Source organism: Amblyomma mixtum, chromosome 3 (genome assembly GCF_055824585.1).
Source record: "Amblyomma mixtum isolate Tamu chromosome 3, ASM5582458v1, whole genome shotgun sequence".
Taxonomy (NCBI): domain Eukaryota; kingdom Metazoa; phylum Arthropoda; class Arachnida; order Ixodida; family Ixodidae; genus Amblyomma; species Amblyomma mixtum.
In genome coordinates, this window is record NC_143014.1 from 224,828,422 (window position 1) to 224,843,368 (window position 14,947).

Consider the following 14,947-nt stretch of genomic DNA (forward strand, 5'->3'; position numbering starts at 1 on the left):
ACCTAAACATATCTCTCGAACCTCGCAGCATTGAACGTGCCCACCGACTAGGCACTTATTCACCAAAGTAAGACTTATGTATTTGACCGCACCACTAATCATGTAGTTGAACACAAACCCTAGCAACCACTTTAACAGAAACACACTGCGAAGCAGACCTACCGTTCCCCATTATCATTCTTATTCACTAACATCCGTAGTGTGATCCCAAAACGCGATGCTTTATGTAACCTCGTTGAATCATGTTCTGCTAACGTAATTCTGTTAACCGAAACTTGGCTTACCTCTGCTGTTTGCGACACTGAGATATTACCCTCCCTTCCAAATTTTGATATATTTCGAGCAGATCGTAGCGAAATGAGGGGGGGGGGGGTTCTCATTGCCACTGATCGCTCATTACGTTGTTCACGTGTGACAATTTCAAGCAAATTGGAAATGGTTTGGCTCTGCTGTAATGCATGTTATCCACGTGTTCTCATTGGTATATGTTATCGCCCCCCAAACCATGATCCTTTATTTAATTCCTTGTTTCATGATGCCCTAAACACGCTAACGACCCTTTATACCAATACTCAAATTTTATTGTTTGGCGACTTCAACTTTCCATCTATCATCTGGTCTGATCTCGCTTCCACGCTTTCAAAATCTAACCCTGAGTGTGAATTTCTTCACACCTGCCTCACGTTTGGATTAGATCAAATAATCGACCGTCCAACTCGTTTAACAGATCATTCTGCTAATATTCTGGACCTTGTGCTGACATCACAACCTAATAGCTTTTCACCCATCACTTACATTAAAGGGCTCAGCGACCACATGGCCATTCATGCTACATTTTCTTGTGATTTGCGAAACGCGAAAAAGATCAAGAAAACGCTTACCCTCTATAATAAAGGTAACTACGTTGGCTTTAACCGCGATCTTGCTGCTTTCCTTGATAACTTTTCGTCTGGTTTTTCACTACGCTCTCTTGAATCTAACTGGTTACTCTTTAAGTCCGAAATGCAACGCCTAATAAATTTACATATCCCGACCATAACCGTAACAGAACGTCCTGGCTCCCCATGGTATAACAAAACACTTAAAAGATTAAATAACGAAAAGAAGCGATTATTTCGTGCAGCTAAAACTACAGGCACGGCTACCGCCTGGGAGAAATATTACACTGCCGCTGCTAATTACGATACCGAGGTCAACAAAACTAAGAATAACTTCTACTCATCCACCTTGCCTAACATGCTGCATGAAAACCCGAAGCGTTTCTGGAAAACTATTTGCCCTTCCACTTCTAGCATAATTTCTCTGACTGACAATTCTGGTGTTTCCTCTTCCGAATCAGAGGTTCCAAATATTCTAAATGACGCATTTTGTTCTATATTCACAGACGAACCACTTAATAACCTCCCTGATGCACCCAGTTTTCTTCACACACCTATGGATAACATTGCATTTGCACCGCGCGGCATCGCCATGGTCATCGATAAACTAAAAAATTCTTCATCCGCTGGTATTGACGGCATCAATGCCAAAATCCTCAAAAACACCAAAGACCTCTGCAGTATCATATTGTCTCTGATTTTTCAGCAGTCATATTCTTCGTGCTCATTACCACGGGACAGGCGAATTCGGAAGGTCATTCCAGTCTACAAGAAAGGTAACAGATCTTCACCACTTAACTATAGGCCAATCTCATTAACCTGTGTTTGTTGTAAAATTATGGAACATATCATATATTCTCATACTGCCAAGTTTTTATCATCTCGTAATTTTTTTCATTCTAACCAACACGGCTTTCGTAAAGACCATTCCTGTGACACGCAACTTGTTCTTTTTCTTCATGATATACACGCATGCCTAGATCGTAACATTCCCACGGATGCAATATTTCTGGATTTCGAAAAATCATTCGATAAAGTCCCACACGCGCGCCTAATTCTTAAACTGTCACGCCTAAACCTTCATCCCCTAGTTCTGGATTGGATTCGAGCCTTCCATAGTGATCGTTATCAATTTGTTCATGCTAACTCACACTCGTCATCCCTCTCCCCTGTCTTGTCTGGCGTCCCTCAGGGGACCGTTTTAGACCCTCTTCTGTTCCTTATCTACATAAATGATTTACCCTTTAACATCAGATCTAATGTCCGACTCTTTGCGGATGATTGCGTTATCTACCGCCCAATACATAATTCCTCCGATGCCACCATTCTTCAAGAAGATCTCGCACGCGTCGAAGAATGGTGTAGTACCTGGCTCATGTCCCTAAATAGCAGTAAAACGTCACTTATTTCTTTCCATCGCCGGCGCAACCACCGTGAAAATACTTATACAATTCTCAACAATCCTATTTCGTCCGTTGACTCATACAAGTATCTTGGTATCCATTTAAGTAAAGATTTAACCTGGACGCATCATATTCACCACGTCACCAATTCAGCTAATCAAGTTCTAGGGTATTTGCGCCGTAACCTATCATTAGCTCCCCCTCCCATTAAGCTGCTTGCTTACATAACTTTCATACGTTTCTAAACTTGATTACGCATGTGCTGCATATGATCCCCACTATACTAACCTAATCACCACGCTCGAAGCAGTCCAAAACCGCGCCGCCAGATTCATTTGCTCAGACTACTCTCATTATACTAGCGTTACAGCACTAAAATCTCAGCTTAATCTCCCAACACTGGCCTGTCGGCGTAAAACCGCCCGTCTTTCGCTGTATCATAAATTTTATCACACTTCCGATCATGAAACTGCCCCGATAACACGCGCTCATCGCTTTTCTTGTCATAGTCACCCTAACACCGTCTACCCTGAACGGGCCCGCACCGAAACATATAAAATGTCATTTTTTCTTCGAACAGCCAATGACTGGAATGACCTTTCATCCGAAGTGGCGACCATCATCAATTGTGTTCTATTCAAAACCGCCATTGAAGACCATCTGTGTTCATATTAACTCTTTTGTTTGCCCACCCCTCATGTAATGTCCCCTGTGGACCGTTGAGGAAACAATAAATAAATAAATAAATAAATAAATAAATAAATAAATAAATAAATAAATAAATAAATAAATAAACCCACCATAGCAGGATCAGGGAGTCAGGGAGCGCAGCGCTGCGCCACTGCGCCAGGAGGGTTATGAGGACTCCCTGACCTTACGACACATCCGAATGCAACCTGATGCGACAGCTTGTGGGGAGGGGGGCGCGGGCCGTGGTTGAGCTGCGACTGCCTTCGCGAAGCTAGCACGTATAGATATGATGGGGTGGGGCTGCGTGGCGGCGGCGGCTACCTAGGAAAATCTAGACGTAAAACTGCCAGCTGCCAAGAACACCTCAACGCGTCCACGCATTATGTTTTGGCGCTGCCTGCCCTTCTCAAATTCTCCGTACTCACGCAGTTCGGAACTGTTCATTTTTCACAAACTGCGAATCGGTATGCAGTGGTAGATTGGTAATTGTAAATTATCTCGTGCGGAAACGACTCCTTAATACGTTGTCAGTATAAAACTATAGGTATCATCTGTTCTACTCAGCACCTAGAGATTGAAAGACGACGTAACTAGGCACCCACAGAAGACGACAAGATTGGTTTCAGTATTCTAGGAGTTAAATCGTGATTTAGGGTACTGGAACTTTTCAGACAGCCCAGCCACTTCATTGTTCCTCGTGCCATTATTTCATGCTGGCTTAAAGCGATAACCGCAGAGAAATACATCCGTGTAGCAATCAAACGGTTCAGAAAAGCCTATAGTCAAGATTTATCTATGCCTACTCAGTTTGGCATAAGCATTAAAGCCACTTGCCCATAGCAGGGAGTAAGTTTTTCCTAGAGGTGCACGCACCATTCATGGAGGAGCCAGTGTGTAGTAGTCACAGTACATCGGGATCCTTGAAAAGGAACTTTAACTTGGCAAGGATCTGTTGCTGCTTGTACTGCTCACAGGGCGAAAATTTCAGCATGCTTATCTGTGTAGTTCCTTAGTCTTGTCAGAATGAACTCTCGACTCAGTTCCGTGAGTTCACACCGCAAGTTATAGACTTTGAAGCACGGCAGTAAGCGAAAGTGACGCCGCGGACTCATAAGGGAAAGGACTGAAATCTGTTCCGCAGTCGTGTGAGACGAGTCATTTTTTTTTTCCAGAATTGAGTACCTCAAGCTGTCTTCCTTGGTAGAGGCGGCGGTGTGGTATTTTAAATACCTGTACATGTATGAAAAGAGTACAAATTTTTTTCGTATTTGTGAAAGGAAAAAAAAAACTGTCAGAGATGTGCTGATGATCTAAAAATGTTGCGCACATCACTTATTTTAGACTTGAATGTTGATAAAGGATGCGACGAAGCATTTCCTATCTACTTTTATTCTTGATACTACTATAGCGACTTAGTTTACTTACCATGTCAGCAAAAGTGGCTTGTGCAGTCAGGGCTCAGATGTAAATCTTGTTTGAAATGGGGAACTGTCATATGAGAGCAAATGTAAGAGCGCAGTTAAGAACAGTTCAAATTGAACTAAATTCGCTAAGATTCCGTCAAAACTTTCTTTTTCTTCCTCCTAAACTCCAATCCATCGACCAGCAGATTTTATAGTTCCCACTTTTCGTGTACGCTTTAATTACCCGGGAAGAGTGCTATGAAGGCAGATGTGATTAACAAGTCTGCTGTGACAAGGTTGCCGCGTCGGCCGCAGCACAAGGTTTAATGGAGAGATATGGGAGAGAGTGTTTGTTCGGCAGTGGCCATAGTCAGGCTGATGATGGTGGTAATGATGACCTAGCACTGACGAGGACCAACTTTTGATGCACGAGTGTTTTGTTTGTGCGTTTATGAACCGAAATCTAGTGTGCCTTTTTGTTAATCTGAATATTATTGCACACATCTTCTCGGGTGCAGCCGACGATTCAGCAAGGCATCTAGCTTGCTCTCCGTGCATCGCCACCGGTGCGATGGTGACACTCGGGCAGCACCCCGGATGCCATTGCCTTCACCATGACGGCCGAGCTGCTCGCGCTTGTAGGTCGTCCGTCCGAGGTGCTGCTGCTGCTCCTGCTGGTTCCTCTTGTAAGTGGCGTCTCCCTAACGCCAGCACACTGCTCCTTGTTCGGAGTTCCGCATCGTCACGGGCAAAACTCGCGAGGAGGAGCCCACGTTAGCCATGCAGACCCGTCCAGTTCACGGGAGATGGAGCGCGGCGCACTTCCACGCAAAGAGGTCGTAACCCGCGCGCAAATAACTGTGCTGTATATCATGGTGGCTTTTGAATGTATATTTTGGGCAATGGTATATGGGCGGCTTACCAATGGAGCACTGCATGTACTGACTGCAGATCCGGACAATGAGAGCGAAACAGCAGAGAAATAAGGTGTGGGGTTCATTTCGAAATACTCAAAGGTAATGAATAGCAGTTCTGAGTTTCCCTCGAGAACTACCCTGTGGGGGATATCGACAAACACCTAAAGCGGGTTAGCATTTAAGTTGGTTACCTGACATCAATACTTGCTTCCTGAGTTTGAGGTTTGGCTCCTCAGTGTATATAGAGGTTTCTATAGCCAACCATTAATCATAGCCATATCGTTGTCTAGATTTTCAAGAAGATGATTCTCGTAGGCGCCGCAACGCAATGAATTCTGGCCCTCCACAAGCGCCACACAGAAACTGCGGGTCTGAGTAGCGCACGCTAGGCTCCCTGCGCCCGCCAGACGCCTCCATCGTCAACGCTGCGTTCAGCTCCACCGGTGGCGAGTTTTGCTTCACTAGTGGGTCAGCGCCCCATAGGAATACATGTAGAAAAAAAATTCGATTGCAGTTTTATGATTTCATGGTGCACCTATGATGCCGTACCCTGGTGAAGGAAAGCCGAGTGCACCCTATACAACGGTTGTTAAAGTATGAAACATGATGTCGAAGGTGATGTATACTTAAAACACCGCCATATACGAGCACGCGTGTTTCTACCTCGCCTGTGGATACCGGACGGAAGAGCGACCCATAGGCTGGTTCACATGCAAGCGAATGTACGATTGAGCGGCGCGTCGCAGCGAAAATTTCCAACTTGTTGGAATCTGGCCGCTCGTCGCAGCGGCGACTCGAAACAGGTTTTTCCGCCGCGGCGGCAGAATTCGCTAGCAATTTCGCTTGCATGTGAAACAGGCTTTATAGAAACACGCGCAAACGAAGCTTTCCGAACAATTTTTTTTTTTCGTTTCACTACCTGCTTATGGAGGGAGCCTTTCGTTCACACTTGGCGAACACTTTGAAGGATGCAGTGACGAAGTATGCAGCGCCATTTCGATGGCAATCTATTTTTAAAATACCGCAATAAATGTGTTTTGTGAAGCCGGACAAAGCCCCGAAAGGAGCTATATCCGCTGGGTGTTTCCCCAAACCGCGAAAGCTTCTTGCGGAGTCTCTCATGCAGCGGTGTGCGACATTTGCTGATACAGTCATTCGAACTGGGCAGCGTAGCCAGCTGTGCATGATGCGAATGAAAACACTGTAACAGACGACTGCGCAGGCGATACTTCAGCCGCCTCCGGCGTCCGCTATATAGCGTGTTTGTAAATTTGCAGAGGCGTTTCGGCCGGCCAGTAGCCTCGAAGATTTCTTTCGAGCTGGCAACTTGAATAAAGGCGTTACGCTTTTCGAATCCGGCAATGCCCACACGTGAGGGAACGTATGACTGAAAGTGGAGCAGAAATAGCGTCACAGGCCGACGACAAAGGAGCCGCGGCAAAAGAAACGAAAGAATTTTAACTTACTGTATTGTTTCGTTCCAAAGAGCACATATGGAACAAGAAGGCCGCCTTTTAGAGATCTTTTAAGACGACAACAAACGCATGCGTGATGAAAATAACCACGCAGGAATATAGCAAAAAGAACTTACTTCTGACAACGAACAATTTCAATCCGCGCAAAGTTTTCGCGGTTCGTGCTTCCTGTGTCGCGTCGGAAAGCGGCAAGACTTGGTCAACGGAGAACTGAGACAAATGCTGTTGCAGCCAAGAGCACAGAAGTTAGCGTTACTCAGTTTTGGGTTTCATAAGTCACGGAAAGAAACTCTGCGAGAAACCTGCTGCTCCATCGCCGTCGCTTGCCCCTCCGGAAACTCGCATCTAACTCCCGCGCGACGCGCGCGCCACTGGCGGCGGCGCGCGCGTCCCTGTCAGGAAGGCGGCGGCAGCCTCACAGCTCTCGCAGTGTTGCGCGCGCCGTCGCGAAGCAGTTGTGCGCCTCCTTCCCGAGCTCAAAATGGCACATAACAACAGCAGGACACATTGCTGTGTTGTAGGATGCAATAATACATATAGAAATTCGCCTCGGACAAGGTTTTATGGATTTCCAACGCGACATTGGGAGACGGCCCACCCTTCGCGACGGGCAACACGCGCGCGCGGTTTCTGGTCAAACAATGGTCAAACCCGTGCGGAAGACGCTTACTTGACTCATGCATTACCTCCTAGACAGGTTTTTGACTCATGGCAAATTGAGCACACTCGGAGGAATGCTAATGGCTCTCTGGGAACCCTTCCCTTTTCTTGCACCCACGATTTTCGGTCATTGACTTGGCCGTCAACAATATGTGGGCTCAAAAAGCCACGCCGAAACTCGCCCGCAGTCACACCTGAGGAAGAAGCCCAAATTTTGCGCTGCAAAGAATCGTTTACCTTAGTTTCAGCTATGCGCGGAATCCTTGCTCGCTTCCACTGCGCCTTGTCGTCCAGCGTCTTTTTCGACAGTAAGGGCACGTTTTAAGGGCAACGGCAACATGCTCCTGATAAATCTTTGCCTCCACGTTTGAACGACTGGGTGATAATTTTGTACAATAATCATAAATCCTAATGTCGAAGAATCAGGGCACCTCTACTAAATGCGTAGAAATTAAACAAACCTTGCAATGAAATTCTGCTTTTTGAGCACAAGCTTTCTGCAAGAATCCTGCGTGAAATAGCCAGGATACCCCTTTTTTGCAGAATTCCAGTCAAAAAGCTTTATGTTTTCCGCAGGAGTTTCAGTGCGCGCAGACGCTTCGCCGCAGCTTGCATTCTCTTCTGCTTGCAAAAGATCGTTCATTGTACAGTTCATATAACCAAAATACTGACGCACGTGTTGTAACGATATGGCGTGGCAGTTGCTGAAAAAAGAGCAAATAATAGTGGCAGATTACGCAATTGGCACATCATTTCAAGGCGTAGTTTGGACAGGGTATTCCACATCGAACACCGGAGGTGCGGCAAACGAGAATGTTATGAAGTCAGGTTTGCGCCGTTCGCTCAGAAACTGGAGTTTTCTAATTACCTTCAATGCTATGCCACCTGGTCGTCTTTGAAAGTTCAGGGTAAGCCTTTCTAAATACAGGAACACCCCAGGCTTGCAGGTGGCTCGTTTTGGAGAGCGTTTTACACCGCTCCAAAAACACGGCAACGGCAGCAGCGTGTTTACATTTGCCTGCCTTGCAACTGCAGCTGGCGGCTACACGCTGTCTACGGGAAGATAGCTACATAAAAAAAAATTGAGTGAGTGCAGCGCTGACAGGCATTAGATAGAAATATTTCTTAGCGTTGATCTGATCGTTTTCGGTGGCGCAGTGATGCTTATCTGCGCAATGCACCGGGGAGGTAGATTCGCTCCCGTCGCACGACATCACCTATTTCACATTGTGTACATGGCCTGCTTCAAAAAACTTCGTTCCTTTTCTGACGTTCGCTCCTCGAAAGAATTTTTCAGCCTCATGAATGAATAGGTGAAAATCCCGCCTCTACGAACAGCGGCAGCCGCTAGCAGACGCCATCCCTTCGAAGTCGCGGGGCGAGCCTTCCTGACAGGGACGAGGAACTGGCCGCGCGGGGGAGCTGAACGCAGCCTCGACGGTGGCGGTGCCTGGCGGGTGCAGGGTGCCTATAGACGCGCTCGTCACTGTGGAACCAGGGTGCCGAACCGGTTCGGAACGATTCAAAGGAACCGTTCCGAACCGGTTCGGGACTCTGTTCAGCAGCACATTTTGTGCAACATGGCATACTTTTTTTTCTGTTTTTTTGACCAAATGGCATGTGCCAGCGCGTAGATTTACCCACCGAAAGCTGTCGGCGCTATGGAGTGCGAAAATGGCATCCAGTAGAAATGGCATCCAGTTCAACAACAAAACTGAAAGAAGTCCCGTATATAGAAAGAAAGCTAATTGGCGTTTCCGCAATGTGCTTTTGATAATTCTTAAGTATTTTACTCCAGATTGATGTGAAACGTTGTATTTTATAGTAACCCTTTTTTACATGCTTACGTACAGCTTTACACACATTGTTAGCACTGCTTTAACTCGTAAAGCACTGAGTGAGAATAGCTTCCCTTTTTCCCTTTTCTTTTTTTTGGAGTACCGTAAATACGTGAAGTATAGGCGCAATGACCCAATCACGTTGTGCAACATTTACTTTCTGAGGCATTCTTTGTCTCAGACAGGAGATAATGAATACGACCTCTCACGATGGCTCAGTGGCTGTGGTGCTCGGCTGCTAATGCTGCAGGGTCGCGGGTTCGATACCGGTGTCGAGGTCGCATTTTGATAGCGGCGAAATGCAAAAATGCGCGTGTGCTGTGCGATGTGAGTGCACTCTGAGGAACTCCAGATGGTCTACGCTAATCTGGAGTCCTCCATGGACTACAGCGTTCCTGATAGACTCCGCGCCGCTTTGACGCCTTAGAACACACATAATACTATTACTACAAAACAACGAAATATGCATATGCGTTTAAAGAATCGGAACATTCTTCGTTGCAAGCGACGGAAATAAGCAATGAAAGGCGGGCATGTAGCAGCGGTACGATAATTAGAAAAAAAAATTAGTGATTACACAAAGACGCAATGCGGAAATACATGCGCTCGCTGGGGTGTGATAAACGCCTAGAAAGGTGCTACTGAAATGAAATGTAATAGCGATGAAGTGATTTTGTGTTATGTCGATGCATTCAAAATTGTTCTGCTTATATATATATAAAAAAAAAATGCCAATCGCTAGCGGGCAGCTTCGTGACGCCGTTCTGAGACTGCTGTTTCTTGAATTCTCTGACGGGCGGCTTATATCTGCCTCTCGCTGCCGCACATGAGGGAAGCCAACAATAACCGAAACCAAGGAGCATAGGGGAAGTATTTTTTTTAAATAATGTGTGGTGTTCATCAATGGGAGCCTAAAGAGCAATTATTTTTAACGATAATTGATTAAACTGAAAAAAAAAACACATGCCGCCAGTAGGATCCGAACCCTTGACCTCCTAATTTTGCGTCCGGTGCTCTACCAATTGAGCTACGGCGACGATTTTTTTCATTACATGGAAATAATGCCGAAAAGGAAAATCGGAGTAAGCCCATGCCACAAAACCCCAAGCTGTGTAATACGAGCCCACCATACCCCTGCACGTCCCCACCTCCTTAAGCACAAAAAGTCTGAGAGGCACACCCATGCATAGGCCAACAAGGCGGCCCTTCCAGGGCAACATATAGTCCGCGCATCAAAGCGCAGTGCTCACGAAACAAAAGCTTCGATGACCGCGGTTATTCGGCGTGGTGGTCCATCATGCGGCTCTTCCAGAGACTAAACAGTCCCATCAACATAATTAGACCACTCGGCACAACACTGTCTTTCTCCTCTGGCAAAAAACGAGTACTACTCCGCGTGATTTCAATGTCCTTCTCAAGTGTACGTTCGCCGTAATTTTTTTTTTTTAAACGTCTTTATTTCTGCATTTAGTAGGCCGATACCTTGCGGCAGAACTAAGGTGCTTCATGGAGGTTGGGGTGGGGGAGTGGTTAAGGGTGGGGGTGAGGATGGGGGTGGGGGTGAAGGTCGGAGTGCGGGTTGGGGACCGGTGTCCACTTCTTCCTCGAGGTAGTGTCGTCCCGAGGTCGGCTCCGCGAAGTGATGGCCTGGCCCTTCATCTTCCTTGAAGTAGGAAAGAAAAGTTCGCCAGAGCCGGAGTGCGTCTGATGGCCCGATGTGCGATGGCGGATCGACCCATTCCTGCAGGGTTCCAGGTCGAAGCCCGCCCAGGGACTTGAGTGCTCTTTCCCGTACTGCGTCAAAGGTAGGGCAGCTCCACAGGAGATGTTCGGCCGTGCCTCTGGCAGGGCACGTCGGGCACTGAGGAGTCGGGTATGAGCGCGGGTTTATGAGGTGCAACTTCGCTGGTGATAGAAGCTGGCCGGTCTGGGCTCGGCGAAGGAGCACTGCCTCCACTCTCCTTAATGCGCTATGTGGACGGCGATATAGTTGCTCAGGGTTGGCCAAGTGCTGGAGTATGCTGCGACGATAGCGTTGTGCGCGATGACATGTCTCCGCCCTATCCATATGGGGCGATGACGGGTGCGCAACGTCATCAGGGGGCCAAGAAGCGGAAACGAATGTGGATCCAGGCAAAGGTGCGGAAAGAGCTGCTGCGCGCGCTGCCTGGTGTGCCTTTTCGTTTCCAGTGATTCCTTCGTGTGCAGGAATCCATTTGATAATGACAGTGTAGCCCTCCTCTCGCAGGCGACGGGCTTCTGTTCGAATAGTGTTGAGAACGGCATAGTCAGCTCCCCCTGCGCGGCAGGCGGTGTACGCTGCTTGTGAATCTGTGTAAACATGGTAGGTGCAAGGAGCCGGATCTTGTCTTTCTACAATTCGAGTAATGGCAAGTCGTATGGCCATGAGTTCGAGATTGGTGACGGTGTGTTCCTCGGAAAGCCGTTGAACTACTGAGGTATCTGACACAGAATCGTGACAAGCTATAGCGGCACAATGTTGAAACTGAGCGGCGTCCGTGTATAGTTGGATGGCTCCTTCCTGGGCTAACTTGTATGATGTCTTATCGTGCCGTTTGGCGGCAGCTTTGCGCCTTTGAGGATTAGCCGAACTCATATTCTTTGGTAATGGCATACCATCTACTAAGTCGATCAGTTCCCATGGCGGGGCAGCGGACGAAAGTGGCTCTAAGTTGTCAACGTTGTAGCCTAATGCCCGCAGGATCTGTCGGCCAGCCGCCGTTGTGGAGAGACGGACTCGCTGGGCTAGCGATTGCTGCTCTGCCAGATCCTGTAGGGCATTGATTTTGCTGCATGCGTGTAGGTTCACTACTGGGCAGTACTGCGGCAGACCAGTAACCAGGCGCATCGCCTTGCGATTGATTCGCTCAAGCTGAAGGCATTGGGTTGCGTTAAGCCGCATGTACGAATATGCGTACAGGATTTTTGATGTTATGAGTGCCAGGGTAATCTGACGGAGCCCCACCTCCTTGATTCCCCATCCACGCGCAGAGACGCGGCGCATAAGGTGTAATGCCTGATGACAGCTATGCATCGTGTTGTGAAGCCAGCTTTTGGCTCCTCCATCCTCGTCAATAAGCATGCCGAGTATACGGATTGTTTGTTTCCGGCAGATAACTGAGTGCCCTAAATGAAGAGAGATAAGTTTGCGTTCGGCCTCGGCTCGTACCCGCGAACCATTTAAGACAACTACATACTCGGTTTTTTCGGGAGAGGTTTCCATTCCACACTTCTTGATGTATTCATGGACGGCATTAAGGCCTGTTTGTAGGGCTAGTTCTTGCTCTGCAGGGGACCCTGAATTAGTCCACAACGTTATATCGTCCGCATACACGGCAAAATTAAGACCGGGTATCGACGACAGCATTGGCGGGAGACCTGACATAGCAATGTTAAAAAGAGCCGGTGATATGACAGCGCCTTGGGGGATACCTGTTTGGTTATGTTGCCATTCACCCTGAGTATCTCCAACCATTACCGAGAAAGTTCTTTCTGCAAGAAAGGCTTTCACGAAGCGGTAGAGGTTGCCGCCTATCCCCACTTCCTGTAGCCGGCGAAGTATGGTCGAGTGGGGCACGGAATCAAACGCCTTTTTGACGTCTACCCCAACAACCACTCGGAGCTGTGCGCTGCTAGGGTATGCGAGAACGTCGTTATAAAGCCTTCTGAGAATGTCTTGGGCACAGAGCCCTCGACGAAAACCTACTTGCATAGGAGACAGGACGTTGTACTTGTCTAAGTACCATTCAAGTCTTCTTAGAGCCATACGTTCCATGACCTTACAAAGGTTGGACGTCAGCGATATTGGCCTGAGGTCTTGTAATGTTCGACTTGGCTTGCCAGGTTTTGGAATTGGTATTACCACTGACTTCTTCCAGGCAAGAGGAAGATCACCGTTGGCCCAGTACTTGTTCATCTCTTTCAAGAGGGCAACTTTATGTGACTTGGGAAGGTTCAGAAGTGTTGAGTAGCGTATATCATCCGGCCCTGGGGCGCTATTGTGATTGGAGTCATACAGAGCTGCCTCCAGTTCGTCTAACGTGAAGGGAACGTCGTAATCGTTTGATGTACCTGATACGGGGTCCGCAGGCAAGACATCTGCATTTTCAGGTTGGGGAAAAAATACCTTCCCTGCTTGTATAGCTAACTTCGCCGGGGAGACATTCAATTTCAAGGCCATGCATTGGGCAGGGGAAATTGGCTTCTTGCGTCCAAGGATAGCTCGAAATATGTGCCAGGCCTTCGATAAGTTAGCTGCTCCATTGAGTGAGTGGCACAGCAGCTGCCAGTCTTGGAGAGCGAGCTGCAGAGTATACTTCTCAACTTCTTGACTGATGCGAGTGAGAGCACGCCTCCGATGGGGTGTCCGGCCTGATCGGCGATACGCCTTGAGAGCCCGAAGCCTACGATTCCACAGATTCAAAAGGTGGGAATCCGGCTTTGGGGCATCAAACTTGACTGAAAGCTTCGTTGTAGCTTTCTTCTTGGCATCGCTGATCTGAGTAATGAGCTCGTCTAACCCTGTGGGAGCGTTCACCGTACCGAGCATTCTACGAAAATCGTCCCATGAGACGTGCTCCTCTATTCGACGGCGTTGTTGCCGCTGTAATGACTTTCGCCCTCGAGGAGCCCATGAGACCACCACGGGATAATGATCACTGCCCATGACATCATCAGCCCTCGACCATAGGATCTCACTGGGATGAGACACTAGTGTCAAGTCGGGGGAAGTGTCTTGTTGACCTTTGTGCTGGCCAAGGCGAGTAGGTAGCGTGAGGTCGTTGGCTATGGTCAGTTTCGCTCTGACAATTTGCTGCCAAAGGTGCCTTCCCCTAGCATCTGAGTGATGATATCCCCAGCTGCTGTGCATGGCGTTAAAATCACCCCCAACTACAACGCGATCCTGGGGATATATCCTTAAGAAGTGTTCTACAAAAGACATATCTACTCGATATGTCGTAGTACCGAATGATCGCGCATAGATTGAAAAAACTAAGGCTTGTTGGTCGCCATCTAAGCTAAGGCGTACTCCCGCTACCTCCTGCGTCTGCGTGCACCACGCGGAAGTATCTAGTTCAGTGTGGGCCGTGCGCGACAGAACAAGAACGCATGCCTGCCCATTGGCTATTGGAGGCGCAGATCGCGATCCTGGCCCGGGACGCCGGTGCTCTATGGAAGGGGTGCAGTAAGGTTTGTACCCTATTAGATTGGGCTTATTAATGCCAGTCTCCTGAAGCAGGACAGCTAGAGGAGGCGTTGGCGTGATGGACAGTCTCCTCTGAAGTTCCGCTTGTTTGCGACGGATTCCCCGGCAGTTCCATTGCAAGAACCATATAGGAGAGTCCGAAGCAAAAATGTCATGTGGTTTCTCGCTAATTCCTGCCATTATTAAACTGAAAGGTACGCGGAAGTGAAGATGATGTGTGCCCAATTTCGGGCTCTTGATTCGGAGAAACCTGTGACATTCCCAAGAGTGGGAGCATACGCTTGATCACCTCGGCAGTGACCAGTTCGATAATGCGCGTGAGCTGGTTTTCATCTAAGTGTAGCGTACACGAACTATCTTTTGCAAGATTCGTTTGCGCGTCGCGTTGCGTATCACGGAGTGTTTCAGCGTAAGCCCGATGAATGCGCGCTTGCTTTGGTGCCATCGCGGTATGCT

General features: G+C 47.9%; 1 protein-coding gene across 1 annotated transcript in view; it reads right to left on the reverse strand.

The window, feature by feature from the left end:
• LOC149353843 (uncharacterized) overlaps positions 1 to 14,947 on the reverse strand; it is a 615,886-nt gene that overhangs the window by 18,389 nt on the left and 582,550 nt on the right. The gene's annotated exons all lie outside the window — the stretch shown is intronic.